The following is a 14,449-nucleotide window of genomic DNA, read 5'->3' on the forward strand; positions in this document are numbered from 1 at the left end:
GGAAGTGCTCACTGCGGATACGCAGACAAGGCCATCCACAGCCCTGTGGAGCAGTGAATGGCCTTGTCCCCGCAGTTAAGGGAGGGAATTTGTGTGGTCACCTCCCTTCTTCCTACCGGCCGCATCTATCTTTATCTCTCCCTTACCTTCAGTCACGTTTTAACTTTGCAGAGTAACTTGTTCAAGCCACTGAAGTCGCGGACGTCTGTGGGCGGAAGATTCTCCTCTGACACGACTTAAGGCATGCTCCGGTGGCTTGAACAAGTTACTCTGCAAAGTTAAAACGTGCCGCGAAGATAAAGGAGAGGGAGATGCTCAGACCGCGCGAGGGGTGCTGAAGGGCGATGGAAAGGAACAGATGCTGAAGGAGGGTGGAGAGGAACAGATGCTGAAAGGAAATGGGGAAGAGAGAATGGGGAGAAGACGCTGGAAGGGAAATGGGGAACAGAGTGGGGAGCATACGCTGGAAGGGAAATGGGGAACAAAGTGGGAAGAAGACGCTGGAAGGGAAATGGAGAACAGAGAGTGGGGAGAAGACGCTGGAAGGGAAATGGAGAACAGAGAGTGGGGATAAGACCCTGGAAGGGAAATGGGGAACAGAGAGTGGGGATAAGACCCTGGAAGGGAAATGGGGAACAGAGAGTGGGGAGAAGACGCTGGAAGGGAAGTGGAGAACAGAGAGTGGGGAGAAGACACTGGAAGGGACATGGGGAACAGAGAGTGGGGAGAAGAAAGAGATGCCAGACTATGGGGGGAGTGGAGGGAAGAAGATGGGTGCCAGACCAATTGGGGGGGGGCAGACCAATTGGGGGGGGGTGGAGAGAGATGGAAGGAAGAGGCACAGTAACAGAGCAAATGGAAGATGCAGAGAGAAAGCAGACAGTGGATGGAAGGAATTGAATGAGGAGAAGATGAGGAAAGCAGAAACCAGACAACAAAGGTAGAAAAAAAAAATTCTATTTATTTTCTATTTATTTTTTTTTTGCTTTAGGATAAAGTAATATATTAGTTGTGTTGATAAAAATTTATAAACAACCTGCCAGCTGAACATCTCTTTTTCTAGTTTAGCAGTTAGAACTTTGATTTATAAGGAAGGAATAAGTTAAATATTGCAGTACTGAGGCTTGTATGGATGGAACATAGACGGGGCAAGGACAGTGGGGACAGGGACAAATTTTTTCCCCCTGTCATTTTCTGCCTCCAATGTCACTTTTTTCCACAGCAGAGTCGGCAGCCGTGGGAAGGTGCAGCAAAGTCCTGTGATGACTGCAGGTGCTGGCTCTGTTCCAGAAAAAGTAAGTGATGTCGGAGGGGGTGGACCGGTAGCTGCAGTCATCGCAGGACCTTGCTGCATGGCATTGGGATGGAGGGAGAGAGAAAGGAGCAGCATACTTGTATGGAAAGGTGGTGGAGGGAGAGAGAAGGGAGCAGGATACTGGTATGGAAGGGTGATGGAGGGAGAGACAGGGAGCAGATGCTGATGGAATAGGTGTGCAGGGAAAGGGGAGAGAGACGTAAGGTGGAAGGATGCTAGATGTAATTGGGTTGGAGGGAATCAAAGGGCAGATGCTGAGGGAAGTGGGGGGAAAGGAGAGACAAAGGGCAGATGCTGATAGAAGAGGGATGGATGGAGAGAGAGAAAAGGTAGACATTGCATGTTAGTGGGGAGGGTAGAGGGGGAGCCTATGCTGGATGGAATTGCAGATGGGACAGAGAAGGGAGCAGATGCTGGATGGAAGTGGGGAGGAGAGAGAGAAAGAGGACACATGATGGAAGGAGGGGATAAGTAAAATGAGAGCACATTACATTACATTAGTGATTTCTATTCCGCCATTACCATGCGGTTCAAGGCGGATTACATAAGATTTATCAGGAGGTTATAAGAATTGTAACTTTACATAAGAATTGTCATAGGAATTACATAGGAGTTACATAAGAATTGTCGGGAACTTGAGGTGATACATGTTGGGTAATTAGAAACATTTTAGATTTGAAAGGGGTAGATGGTGTGGTAGGTGGAGATTGGGAAGGAACTGGTGGGGGAAGAGGATTGAGTTAGTGAAATACTGGAGGGGGGTGAGGGAAAGAAGGTGGCAAGCTGTAGGTAGACAGTGAAAAGGGAAATTGATGACAGGGTAGCAAGAATTTAATCTAGAAAGAAGCAGAAAATTGAGAAGGAAGATGAGGGAAAAAAAGAAAAGGAGAGGAGAGAGTGAAATGCCAGATTATGGGAGTGTGGGAGAGGGAAGGAAAAGAGAGGAGAGAGATGCCAGAACATTGGAGGGGGGGGGGAGGAAAGGGAAGAAGATGGATGCCAGACCTATGGGGGGGGTGAAGGGAGAGATGGAAGGGGGAGGCATAGTTTCTGGAAGGGGCATAGAAGGAGAGAAGATGCCATATAGAAGGGACAGAGAGTGACAAGAAGTTGAAAGCAGAAGAAACCAGAGAAGACAAAGATAGAAAAAAATTTTCTATTTATTTTTTGCTTTAGGATAAAGTAGTTTTGTAGCTGTGTTGATAAATATTTATAAATAGAAAAAGGAAATAAGAAGATCCTTTTATTGGACTAATTGTAATACATTTTTGATTAATTCAGAGACCAGGTTACTGTAACAGCAGTATACTTTACTGACCTAAGAAAAGAGGTTTTGGCTGCTGAAAGCTAATTGAAAAATGTATTAGTCCAATAAAATTGTATTATCTTATTTTCCATTTTTCTTTTATTCCCCCCCCTTGGCCCCCTTTATGAAGCTGCATTAGGCTTTTTTTTTCCACCAACCATGACTATATATCTCACACTCCTCATCCTACCTAAATTTCAGAAAATTAGTAAAAATAAACCTGTTTAACCGATTTGTAACCTAAGACCTCTTATGCCCTACCTCTGTATCCTGCTCACCTATATAAATTGTACCCATATTTGCTGATTGTACCTATATTCGCTGATTGTCCAGCCCTTCTTTGTTGTAAACTGCCTCGAACTACTTCGGCTTTGGCGGTATATAAGAATAAAATTATTATTATTATATTAGCTCCAATGCTCATAGGAATTTTTTGAGCGCCAGAGCTTTTACCATCGCAGCCTGCAATAAACAAAAGCCTAATGCCGCTTCATAAAGGCGGGGGGGGGGGGGGGTTTGTTAATTTGTAAAATGATGATCTCTTATAGAGAGGAAGAGATAATGGCTACTGTAGATGGGCAGACTAGATGGGCCATTTGGCCATTATCTGGTATCATGTTTCTATGTTTTATTTCTCTGCTTTTTTCAAATTTACATCTGCTATCTTTATATTTTGCACAATATTGGGGGACATACCTTACTGTTTCTGTAGTATTGCACTGTATGCAGAGTATAGCTTCTTAGTGGTTCAGTTTAACTTTTGTCTACTTTTTTCTATTTTATCCCCCCTTTTGCAAAACCATAGAGCGTTTTTTTTTAGCGTTGGCCATGATGGCAACAGCTCCAACGCTCAGAAATCTGTGAGCGTCTGAGTTGTTGCCGCCGTGGCTAAAAACTGCACTACAGTTTTGTAAAAGATGAGGGGTTAGTTTGTTATTACATATTCCATACTAGGTAAAGGTGTTTTCTGTGTTTTGTGTGTACGAAAGACATAGTTCTCTGTTAGCATTGACTGTGCAGGATCAATCTGTACTATTCTGGCTTGTTTAGTTTTACAATGGGTGTATTGATGTTCTGCTGTTCACTGTAATATGTAAGATGCCGCCTTTTCATAGGTACACTCTTCTTGTGCGATGTGTGGATTGTTACTAAAAATAATTTTTCATACAGATGGGGGGGTGTCAAAAAATGATGGGCCCCGGGTGTCACATATGCTAGGTATGCCACTGGTCTAAAAAAAGTTTTGACGTTTCTCCATGTTTCCCTGTGTTTCCCCACCTTAAAATTCCTAAATTCACTGTTTCTTGTATTTGGGAAGTTGGGGGGGGGGGGGGGTTAGCGATTTTAGGTGCAAAAGTCTTGACTGTGGTCATCTTGGATTTTTAGTGATCTTTTTTGTAAAAGTTCCTGCACTTTCAGAAGCGTGGGATGAACACAGAAGATTTAGAATCAGAAAATAATATTAAAGATTGAACTAGGCCAGTTACTGGGCAGACTTGTACGGTCTGTGTCTGTGCATGGCCGTTTGGAGGAGGATGAGCAGGGGAGGACTTCAATGGCTGGGAGGGTGTAGATGGGCTGGAGTAAGTCTTAACAGAGATTTCGGCAGTTGGAACCCAAGCACAGTACCGGGTAAAGCTTTGGATTCTCGCCCAGAAATAGCTAAGAAGAAGAAAAAAAAAAAAATAATAATAATTTAAATTGAATCAGGTTGGGCAGACTGGATGGACCATTCGGGTCTTTATCTGCCGTCATCTACTATGTTACTATGTTTCCAAAGCTTTAATGCCTCAAAACTGGTTGAGATGGAGTCCTTGTGTTCTTCTATCCCAAATTAATTCCAGTATTGCGCAAAACTTGCGCCTCAGTAGCAGTGTTCCCTCTAAGCGGGCGGGTGTTGTGAGCAAACTTTTTTCACCGTGAGCCAAAAATATCGGGCGCCAGCAAGTTATGAGCCAACTCGCCCGATTCTCCTCTCGCCGCCCTGCCATCTGCCGTACGCCTCTTCCGATCGTGCGCTGTGACGAGAAACGTGTGCGCTGCGATGTAATATTTTGTGCGCCAGCGCACGCCAGCGCAGCTTAGCGGGAACACTGGTTCAAATGGTTTTATTTATTTCCCCAAATTTATTTTTGTTATACGCATTGAAAATATTTGATATTGCGTTTAAATCAAAATCTCAATAAACTTGAAACGAGTGCCCGTGAGATTGTGGGAGGGTTAAATACTCAAAACTTAGAAGTTTTTGCTACGCCAGCTTTCTGGTATCTTTACATACAGTGGCGTACCTAGCATATGTAACATCCGGGGCCCATCATTTTTTGGCACCCCCCCCCCATCTGTAAGAAAAACATGATTTTTAGTAACAAACCACACGTCACACATGAGTACCTAGGAAAAGGCAGCATCTTACATATTGCAGTGAGCAGTACATCAATACACCCATTGTAAAACTAAACAAGCCAGACCAGCACAGATCAATCCTACACCGTCAATCCTAACAGAAAACCATGTCTTTCGAACACACAGAACACAGAAAACACCTTCGCCTAGTAAGGAATATGTAATCACAAACTAACCCCTCCCTCTTTTACAAAACTGTAGTGTGGATTTTAGCTACGGAGGTAACAGCTCTGATGCTCATAAAATTCTGAGCATCAGAGCTGCTACCACCAAGGCTGGTGCTAAAAACGCTTCACAGTTTTGTAAAAGGGGGGATAAAATAAAAATACATAGACAAAGGTTAAATTGAACCAGCAAGAAGCTGGACTCTGCATACAATGCTTCACAGAAACAGTGACACATGTCTCCTAAAGCAATAAATAAATAGAAATTTTTTTCTACCTTTGTCTTCTGTGGTTTCTCCTTTCCTCATCTTCTTGTAACTCTCTTCCTTCCATTCACTGTCTGCCGTCTCTCTTCCCCTATATGGCATCTTCTCTCCTTCTATGCCCCTTCCAGAAACTGTATGCCTCCCCCTTCCATCTCTCCTTTCACCCCATTGGTCTGGCATCTCTCTCCTCGCCTTCCCTCTCCCACACCTCTCCTCATAGTCTGGTATCTCCCCTTCCCTGATTCTCTGGCATCTCTCTCCTTTCCTTTTCTTCCATCTTTCGTTCCCCCTCCATGCTCTCACATCTCCCCCTTCCTTTTCCCTTAGACTGGCATACCTTCCTCCTATGCTCCAAGCCCTGGCATCTCCTTTAATTCCCTCCCTCATCTTCCTTCTCCCTCCAGCTGGGTACCGCAACACTCTTCCCTGCAACTCTGCACTTCCCCACAATTGCCATGCTTCGGTTCCTCTTCTTCCTTCCTCCCCCCCCCCCCCCCGCGGGACCCTGCGGCACCATCAACTCTTACTCCCTCTAATGTCGGCCCTGCAGCTCCAGACTTCCTCGCACCTTCTCCCCTCCCCCTTTGGATCGCTATTATTTTAAATGTTATAGCCGCGGAGCTGTATCCATCAGTGGAGATGTCTAACCTCGGCCTGCCCCGGAACTCTTACTGCAGCAGACGCCCGTCTAGGCAGGAACAGGAAGTCACTGTTGCAGTAAGAGTTCCGGGGCAGGCCGAGGTTAGACATCTCCACTGATGGATACAGCTCCGCGGCTATAACATTTAAAATAATAGCGATCCAAAGGGGGAGGGGAGAAGGTGCGAGGAAGTCTGGAGCTGCAGGGCCGACATTAGAGGGAGTAAGAGTTGATGGTGCCGCAGGGTCCCGCGGGGAGGAAGGAAGGAAGAAGAGGAACCGAAGCATGGCAATTGTGGGGAAGTGCAATCCCCCCAATGCGTCCCCTTACCTTACCGACGCGTGTGTGCGCTGTGAAGAGAAACTTTGCGCTGCGATGTAATATTTTGTGCGCGAGCGCAGGCCAACGCAGCTTAGCGGGAACACTGCTCAGTAGTGTCCTTGTACCACGACTGGAGATGCGGAAGCGGCCAGCTTAACCTCTTCTCTGCGTACTAAGGTGACTAAAAGGACAGCTAGCCAGTTGGGGCGGCTTTTTCTATTTTTGAGGCTTAGCAATAGTTATTGTTCCGTGCACAAGGACGCAGATATCCTACAGCCCAAGAAACACAATATAGATTCATTGCAGGGTGATTCAACGCTCCCTAGTAAGGATGCCTTCTCAGACTTTCTAAACTTTTTGTGGAAAGCCTTTCATGACAGTCATGCTTCTCCTGCAACTCGGACATATCTCCTCATGACATAGCCTTGCAAGGCGATCATCTTCACAATCTGCCACTGTTCAGGACTTGGAGGTCCTCTTTCCAGGAGACGCGAATGATGACGATCAATTTGTTGATTCCTTATTTTCTGGGGATGCTGCAGGAGACCCAAGAGCATCTGCAGGCTCTTTGATCATGCTTTCGCATTGGAAACTGGGAACAATCCCATTGTTCTGTGTTTAAGTCTTCTGCCTTGCTGGACCTTATTTCAGAGTCTCTGCACGAGCTGGACATAGCCAGCTGGCTTTTTCTACTACTACTTCCCTTTTCTGTGGCATCCTGATGTTAATGACTTGATCTCGGAGCAGTGGGACTTTCCAGAAGCAGCCCTCATGGTAGCCAGAGTCATGTCCTAGCTATATTCTATGGCACAGGAGTGTCAGCAGCTTTTTAGTCAGCCTAAGGTGGATTTTTTTAGTTATCCAGGTCACTAAACACACCTCCCTTCTGAGTGAAGGCAGCATGTTGCTCAAGGACATGCAGGATTGCTGGGTGGATGTACTTCTCATAAAACCTTTTGAGGCACTGGCTTTGAGTGTCAAAGATGCCTCAACGACGTTCTTTGTCACATATGCTTGTCTGACTAGACTACACACTTTGGAGACCTCTTTCACAACTTCTGTCTGGTGTGAATTATGTAGCTGATGCCTGTACAACATTATCTGTGTCCTGGGTAATGGATCGGCTTATTCAATTTCTGCTTGTAGAATGCTCTGGATCGGACAATGGGCTGGTGATTCTACCTCTAAAGCTACCCTTGCTAGTTGTCCTTTTGATAAAGGCCTAGATGATCTCATGAATTGTGTGGTGGACTGTTGCCCTAAGACCCTGCCTGATAGTACACCCTCTAGAGCAGTGGTCTCAAACTCAAACCCTTTGCAGGGCCACATTTTGGACTTGTAGGTACTTAGAGGGCCTCGGCAGGTCCACATTTTGGACTTGTAGGTACTTGGAGGACCTCGGAAAAAATAGTTGATGTCTTAGTAAAGAAATGACAATTTTGCATGAGCTAAAACTCTTTATAGTTTATAAATCTTTCCTTTTGGCTAAGTCTTAATAATAATATTGTAATTTATAGCTAAAGAGACATATGATCAAGAAACTGTTTTATTTTACTTTTGTGATTATGATAAACATACCGAGGGCCCCAAAATAGTACCTGGCGGGCCACATGTGGCCCCTGGGCCATGAGTTTGAGACCACTGCTCTAGAGCAGTGGTTCTTAACCTAGGGTGTATGAAAACATTTCAAGGGGTGCAAGAGAAGTTTCTAAATTCTCGATGGAAACTATCGCCCAACCGCCTGTGAGAAACTAGCGAATGCTACATTGACATTTGGAACCCCTCCACTCCTTCCCTCTCTATCTTTGTCGCTTCACATCACACTTGCCAGTATGCAGTGCAATAAGAAACTAGTTGAAATGTGCATGTCTTCACATACTTTGAGTACGAACGTTAACAAGGTGGTTTGATGCAGAAACAAATACAGTGCTACCTCGGTTTACAAGTGCACCGGTTTGCGAGTGTTTTGCAAGACGAGCAAAACATTTGCAAAATCGGTGCCTTGGAAACCGAGCATGGCTCGATTTATGAGCACCCCCCCCCCCCGCGATCCAGGACCCTCTCCCTGCAATCCGGCACCCCCCGCCGCTTCTTACCCTCATCTGAACTCGCAGATGAGCATACTCAGATGCTCACGGCCCAGCAGAAGAGGAGGCTGATCTTCAGGTACCGGCACCAAGCACAGGACGTGCCGGTGCCCAGATGAGGGTAAGAAGCGGCCGGGGGGGGGGGGGTGCCGATCACGTCAGGAGGGGGAGGGTGTCGGATCACACAGTGAAACAGTGGCAGCATGGATGAAAGACCACAAACTGAAACTGAGTCAGGACAAAGAGAACTTCATCCTACTCGAAAATACCAAAACCCCAAACCGTAACAAACCTTGTCATAAACTCTACAACATACCACATCGAACCCACTTTAAAACTCCTGGGAGTGCTAATAGACAGAGGCTGTACAATGCAGCCACAAAACAATAAAAAAAATCATTTGCTGTCATGAGAAACCTGAGGCAAGTCAGAAAATTCTTTGACAGAAAACAATTCCAACTCTTGGTGCAATCCCTAATCCTAGGTCTCATAAACTACTGCAACATACTATATCTCCCCTGCACAGCAACCATGATAAAACAACTACAAACAATACAAAACACAGCCCTAAGACTGGCCTATTCACTGAAGAAATTCGACCACATCACAGAGGCATACCACGATTCACATTGGCTCCCAATACAAGCAGAGTACACTTCAAATTTTACTGCCTACTATTTAAAGCAATAAACAGAGACAGCCCAGCTTATTGGAACAATCAACTAATTCAATCCATCTCAACCAGACATAGGAGAACCCACACACTATTCACACACCCTCCAACCAAAAACGTCAAAAGAAAAAAAACTGTATGACAACCTCTTAGCCCAGGGGTGTCAAAGTCCCTCCTCGAGGGCCGCAATCCAGTCAGGTTTTCAGGATTTCCCCAATGAATATGCATGAGATCTATGTGCATGCACTGCTTTCAATGCATATTCATTGGGGAAATTCTGAAAACCCGACTGGATTGCGGCCCTCGAGGAACGACTTCGACACCTGTGTCTTAGCCACTCGAGCTGCAACACTCAACCTCCAACTCTACAACCTATTGACCTCGACCACAGACTACAAAACCTTCAAAAAATAAATAAAAACTCTTCTATTCAAAAAACACATAAAACCGAACTAACTCAGTCAGAAATGTCCCAAGCATCACCTGCAACTACTCCATATGTACTTCTAATACCATGACAATTCAGATGTAATCCTTAGCAACTCAAAGAAATGTACAAACTACTCCCTAAATACTTCTAATGTCCATTTGTAATCCGCCTTGAACCGCAAGGTAATGGCGGAATAGAAATCCCTAATGTAATATAATGTATTAGAGCTACCAGTTATAAGTTTTGGATCACATAATATGAATATTGAGTGTTGAGAAGTATTTAGGATTTAAAAATGTGATCTGTGATGTCTTTACTGCCTTATAGAGATATAAAAGAATGGTAAAGATTACTCCAACGGGGGGGGGGGGCTTTCCTCTCAGTTGATGTCATCGAGGCATTGGGTGGGGGGAGGGGGAGAGTTTGGGGGAGGTTCAGGGTGGTGGGTTTTTCTCTTGTGGTGGTAGTTTATTTTTGTTTTGGGGGTATTTATAGGATATCCTTTGAATTGATGATGAAAGGCGAAGGAGGGGTGGGGAGAGAGTAATTTGAGAATGATTTATCTGAATATGGTTACTATTTAAGAAGCTTGAACTCTCCCTTTAAAAGATAATGTGTAGTTAAGGAGGTATTACGATTAAAAGCAACTATATGTCTGATTCAAGAAACACATTTAAAGAAAAAACATCAGCATTTATTGACTTCTACACAATTTCTTGTTTGTAAAGTGGCCTCACACCCACATAAAAAAGTTTCAGGGGTGGCTATCTTGTTTTCAGGGAGAATTCAGTCTCAATTATAGAACACTATGTGGATGTGGAAGGTAGATTTTTGATACTACATGTATCTATAAATGAAATTTTGTATAATATAGTATGAGAACTAGCGAATATTTTATCAGCTGTTACAAGATAAGATGATGAGCATGCCAACTGGGATGTGGATAATAGGTGGGGACTTTAGTGTTACCCTATTTCCACCATTGGATAATACCAGTAGGGTTAAATATTGCAGAACAGATCAAAAAGAACTGCAAGGGATGTTGCAACATTTAGGGTCACCCAGGGAGATCCCAATTTACTTATTACTCTCCTGTACACAATTCGTACTCACAAATTGATTATATCTTTTTGGATAGGCAACTTTTTTTCGACTATGTGGCGGGTAGAGATTGAGGCACAGCTGTGGTCAGATCACGCTCCAGTGGTAGTCTCATTGAAATTAAAGGAGGCAGATAGATTTCTCCAATTTTGGAAGCTTAATGAAAGTATATTAAACAATGAGGAGGTGTTGGCAGAATTAAATAAACTTATCCCTGAATATTTTACCCTGAATAGTACCCCTGAAATGGCTTTAAGAATAGTTTGGGATGGATTTAAGGCATTCATTAGGGGTCATTTATTAAAATGGGCTGCACGATTGAAAAAAACAAAGAATTTAGAATGACACACAGTTGCGAATACAACTTAGGGAATTAGAAGAGCAGACTATTAAAACACCATCTGAATCCTTGAAATCCCAACTCTCTATAGTACATACACAATTAAAACAACTATGGGCAGATAAAGTACAACATGAATTACAGTTAGCTAAGCATCCCTTCTTTGAAGAAGGGAATAGGGCAAGTAGATTAGTAGCACATCAGTTAAAGGCAAAATGAACTCAAACATATATTACACACTTGAAAAATATAAATGGTCATGTAGTCTCTGAGGTGGGAGCCTTGAGGAATTGTTTTACAACATTCTATCAAACTTTATGTTCATCTGAGGTAGAACATGATTCCCAACGGGTACTGCAGTATCTAGAAAAAGCTGCCTCAACACAACTAGAGGTAGATCAAAGACAGAGGAGATGATCTCCTTGAAAGAGATACAAAGTGCAATTAGATCTTTACCCTTGGGTAAGGCACCAGGTCTTGATAGCTTTAAAGCCAAATTTTATAAACATTTTATAGGATTATTATCTCCAACTAGTCTTATAGTTACATTAACAGGTGCTAGAATATGTGTGTGTGTCTGTCTTTATTTCTTTCTCTCTCTCTCCTTAGCCGCTTTCTGTATATCTTTTTTTATGTCTTTCTTTTTCCTAGGCTGTCCACCACCACCCCTTGGCTGCTTCCCCTGTCCATTCTCCCTTCCTTTTATCTCCCCTGTGTCCACCACCACCCCTTCACTGCTCCCCTTATCCAGCAGCACCTCTTTCCTGCTCCCCCTGTCCAGCAGTAGGCCTCCCTTCCTTTTTCTTTCCCCCTGTCCATCAGCACCTCTTTCCTGCTCCCCCAGTCCAGCAGTAGGCCTCTCTTTCTTTTTCTTCCCCCCTGTCCTGTCTCTCTCCTGCTCCTTCCATCCTCCCTGAATTCCCCTGTCCAGCAACACCCCTTCCCTGCTCCCTTCTGTCCAGCAGTAACAGCATCCATAATTCAGCAGCTCACAATCAACATGTTTGCCACCCACTGACCTTCACATCAAAGTTGCATTCGTATCGTCGAATGAGAGCATGCTGCCGGGGGACCTCAACTAAGAAACCCTGTAAAGAGCAGCAGCAAAGTCAGCACAATAGTAGCCCTTCCTCTATAGAGCAAGCAGCTGCCGCAGCCTGCAGGCGCCAACAGCCGCCGCGCGCTTGCCTGCCTGAAACCGAGCCCCGAGTGTGGGGCCGTTTCTGCCCGAAGTTTATTTTTAATTTTGAAGGTTCCATGGCGGCTCCCCTCACGGGCCACAGCTGGAAGCAAAGCCAAGCAAGGAAGACCCATTTCAGAATTTTGGGTTCTCACCAGCTGATGTTTACAGCGAACTGTCAAGACTCAAGGTGAGCAAAGCCATGGGACCCGACAAATTGCACCCAAGAGTGCTCAGAGAGCTATGCGATGTCCTGGCGGAACCGTTAGCCATGCTCTTCAATCTCTCCCTAAGTACGGGGAGATTCCCCCTGGACTGGAAAACAGCTAACGTCGTTCCTCTACACAAAAAGGGCTGCAGAGCGGAGGCTGTGAATTACAGACCAGTGAGTCTCACATCAATAGTGTGTAAACTCATGGAAACACTACTTAAATGTAAATTAGACACGATTTTGGATGAGAGGAATCTAAGGGATCCTAGTCAACATGGATTCACTAGGGGTAGGTCATGCCAATCCAATCTTATCAGCTTCTTTGATTGGGTAACAGGAAAGCTAGACTCGGGAGAGTCTCTGGACATAGTGTACTTGGATTTCAGTAAGGCTTTCGACAGCGTCCCACACCGTAGACTATTAAACAAGATGAAATCGATGGGGTTAGGTGAGACACTAATTGCATGGGTCAATGATTGGCTGAGTGGAAGATGTCAGAGGGTGGTGGTCAACGGCACCCTCTCTAAGACATCGGAGGTGACCAGCGGAGTGCCACAGGGCTCGGTCCTGGGTCCACTCCTTTTTAACATATTCATAAGGGACTTGACCCGAGGGCTTCAGGGTAAAGTAACTCTATTCGCTGATGACGCCAAACTATGTAATATAGTAAGTGAAAGCAATCTGCAGGATAATATGACGCAGGTTCTGCTTACGTTGGAAAACTGGTCCTCGACATGGCAGCTGGGCTTCAATGCTAAGAAATGTAAGGTTATGCATCTCGGTAGCAGAAATCCATGCAAACCTTACACCTTAAATAGAGAAACACTAGCTAGGACTTCAGAAGAAAGAGACTTGGGAGTAATCATCAGTGCAGACATGAAGGCCGCCAAACAAGTGGAGAAGGCCTCATCCAAAGCAAGGCAACTTATGGGATGTATCAATAGAAGCTTCGTTAGCCGCAAATCTGAAGTCATAATGCCACTGTACAGAACCATGGTGAGACCTCATCTGGAGTACTGTGTGCAATTCTGGAGGCCACATTACCGTAAAGACGTGCTTAGAGTTGAGTCGGTTCAGTGGATGGCCACTAGGATGATCTCGGGGCTCAAGGGTCTCTCGTACGAAGAAAGACTAAACAAATTGTAGCTCTACACTCTGGAGGAACGCAGGGAGAGGGGGGACATGATTGAGACATTTAAATACATCACGGGACGTGTCGAGGTGGAAGAAGACATCTTCTTTCTCAAAGGACCCTTGGTCACAAGGGGGCATCCGCTCAAACTTAGAGGAGGGAAATTCGATAGTGACGTAAGGAAGTATTTCTTCACAGAAAGGGTTGTAGATCACTGGAACAAGCTTCCAGAGCAGGTGATCAAGGCCACCAGCGTGCTTGACTTTAAGAATAAATGAGATGCCCTAGTGGGATCCTTACGAGGGTCGAGTTTAGGAAATAGGTCATTAGTACTCAGACTTAATGGGGTGGGTCAGTAGAGTGGGCAGACTTGATGGGCTATAGCCCTTTTCTGCCGTCATCTTTCTATGTTTCTATGATCGCCGCCTTCGCCAGAATCCTTCTCCAACGCAGGTGCATCTCATGAGAGGACCCACTGCAGCGGCGCGAGGTGGAGAGCAGGGAGGCTTGTCTGGCGCGCATGTGCACTCCTACCGGCCACAGCCCGACAGATCGGATCTCAGGGAACACGCTGGTAAGAGTGCGCATGCGTGCTTAGCATTTTATTATTATAGATATTGCAAATAGTGTTTAATGATATTCTGAAAAATGGAGAAATACTACAATCTATGCTTGAAGCAAGTGTTAGTCTTACCAAAGCCTGGAAAAAATCCGACTTTATGTAATTCATATAGGCCCATTTCCTTATTAAATATTGATGTTAAAATATTAGCTACGATCTTGGTAACTAGAATTAATAAGGTATTAAGTAAGCTGGTGAGCGAGGATCAGGCGGGATTTGTATTGGGTCAAACTACTGGAGACAATGTTAAGCGTACAG

At 44.8% G+C, this 14,449-nt stretch overlaps 1 protein-coding gene across 6 annotated transcripts in view; it reads left to right on the top strand.

The window, feature by feature from the left end:
* The window catches only part of TBCE (tubulin folding cofactor E), a 434,765-nt gene that overhangs the window by 254,369 nt on the left and 165,947 nt on the right, over nucleotides 1–14,449 (top strand). The gene's annotated exons all lie outside the window — the stretch shown is intronic.

This window comes from Geotrypetes seraphini, chromosome 3 (genome assembly GCF_902459505.1).
Source record: "Geotrypetes seraphini chromosome 3, aGeoSer1.1, whole genome shotgun sequence".
NCBI lineage: Eukaryota > Metazoa > Chordata > Amphibia > Gymnophiona > Dermophiidae > Geotrypetes > Geotrypetes seraphini.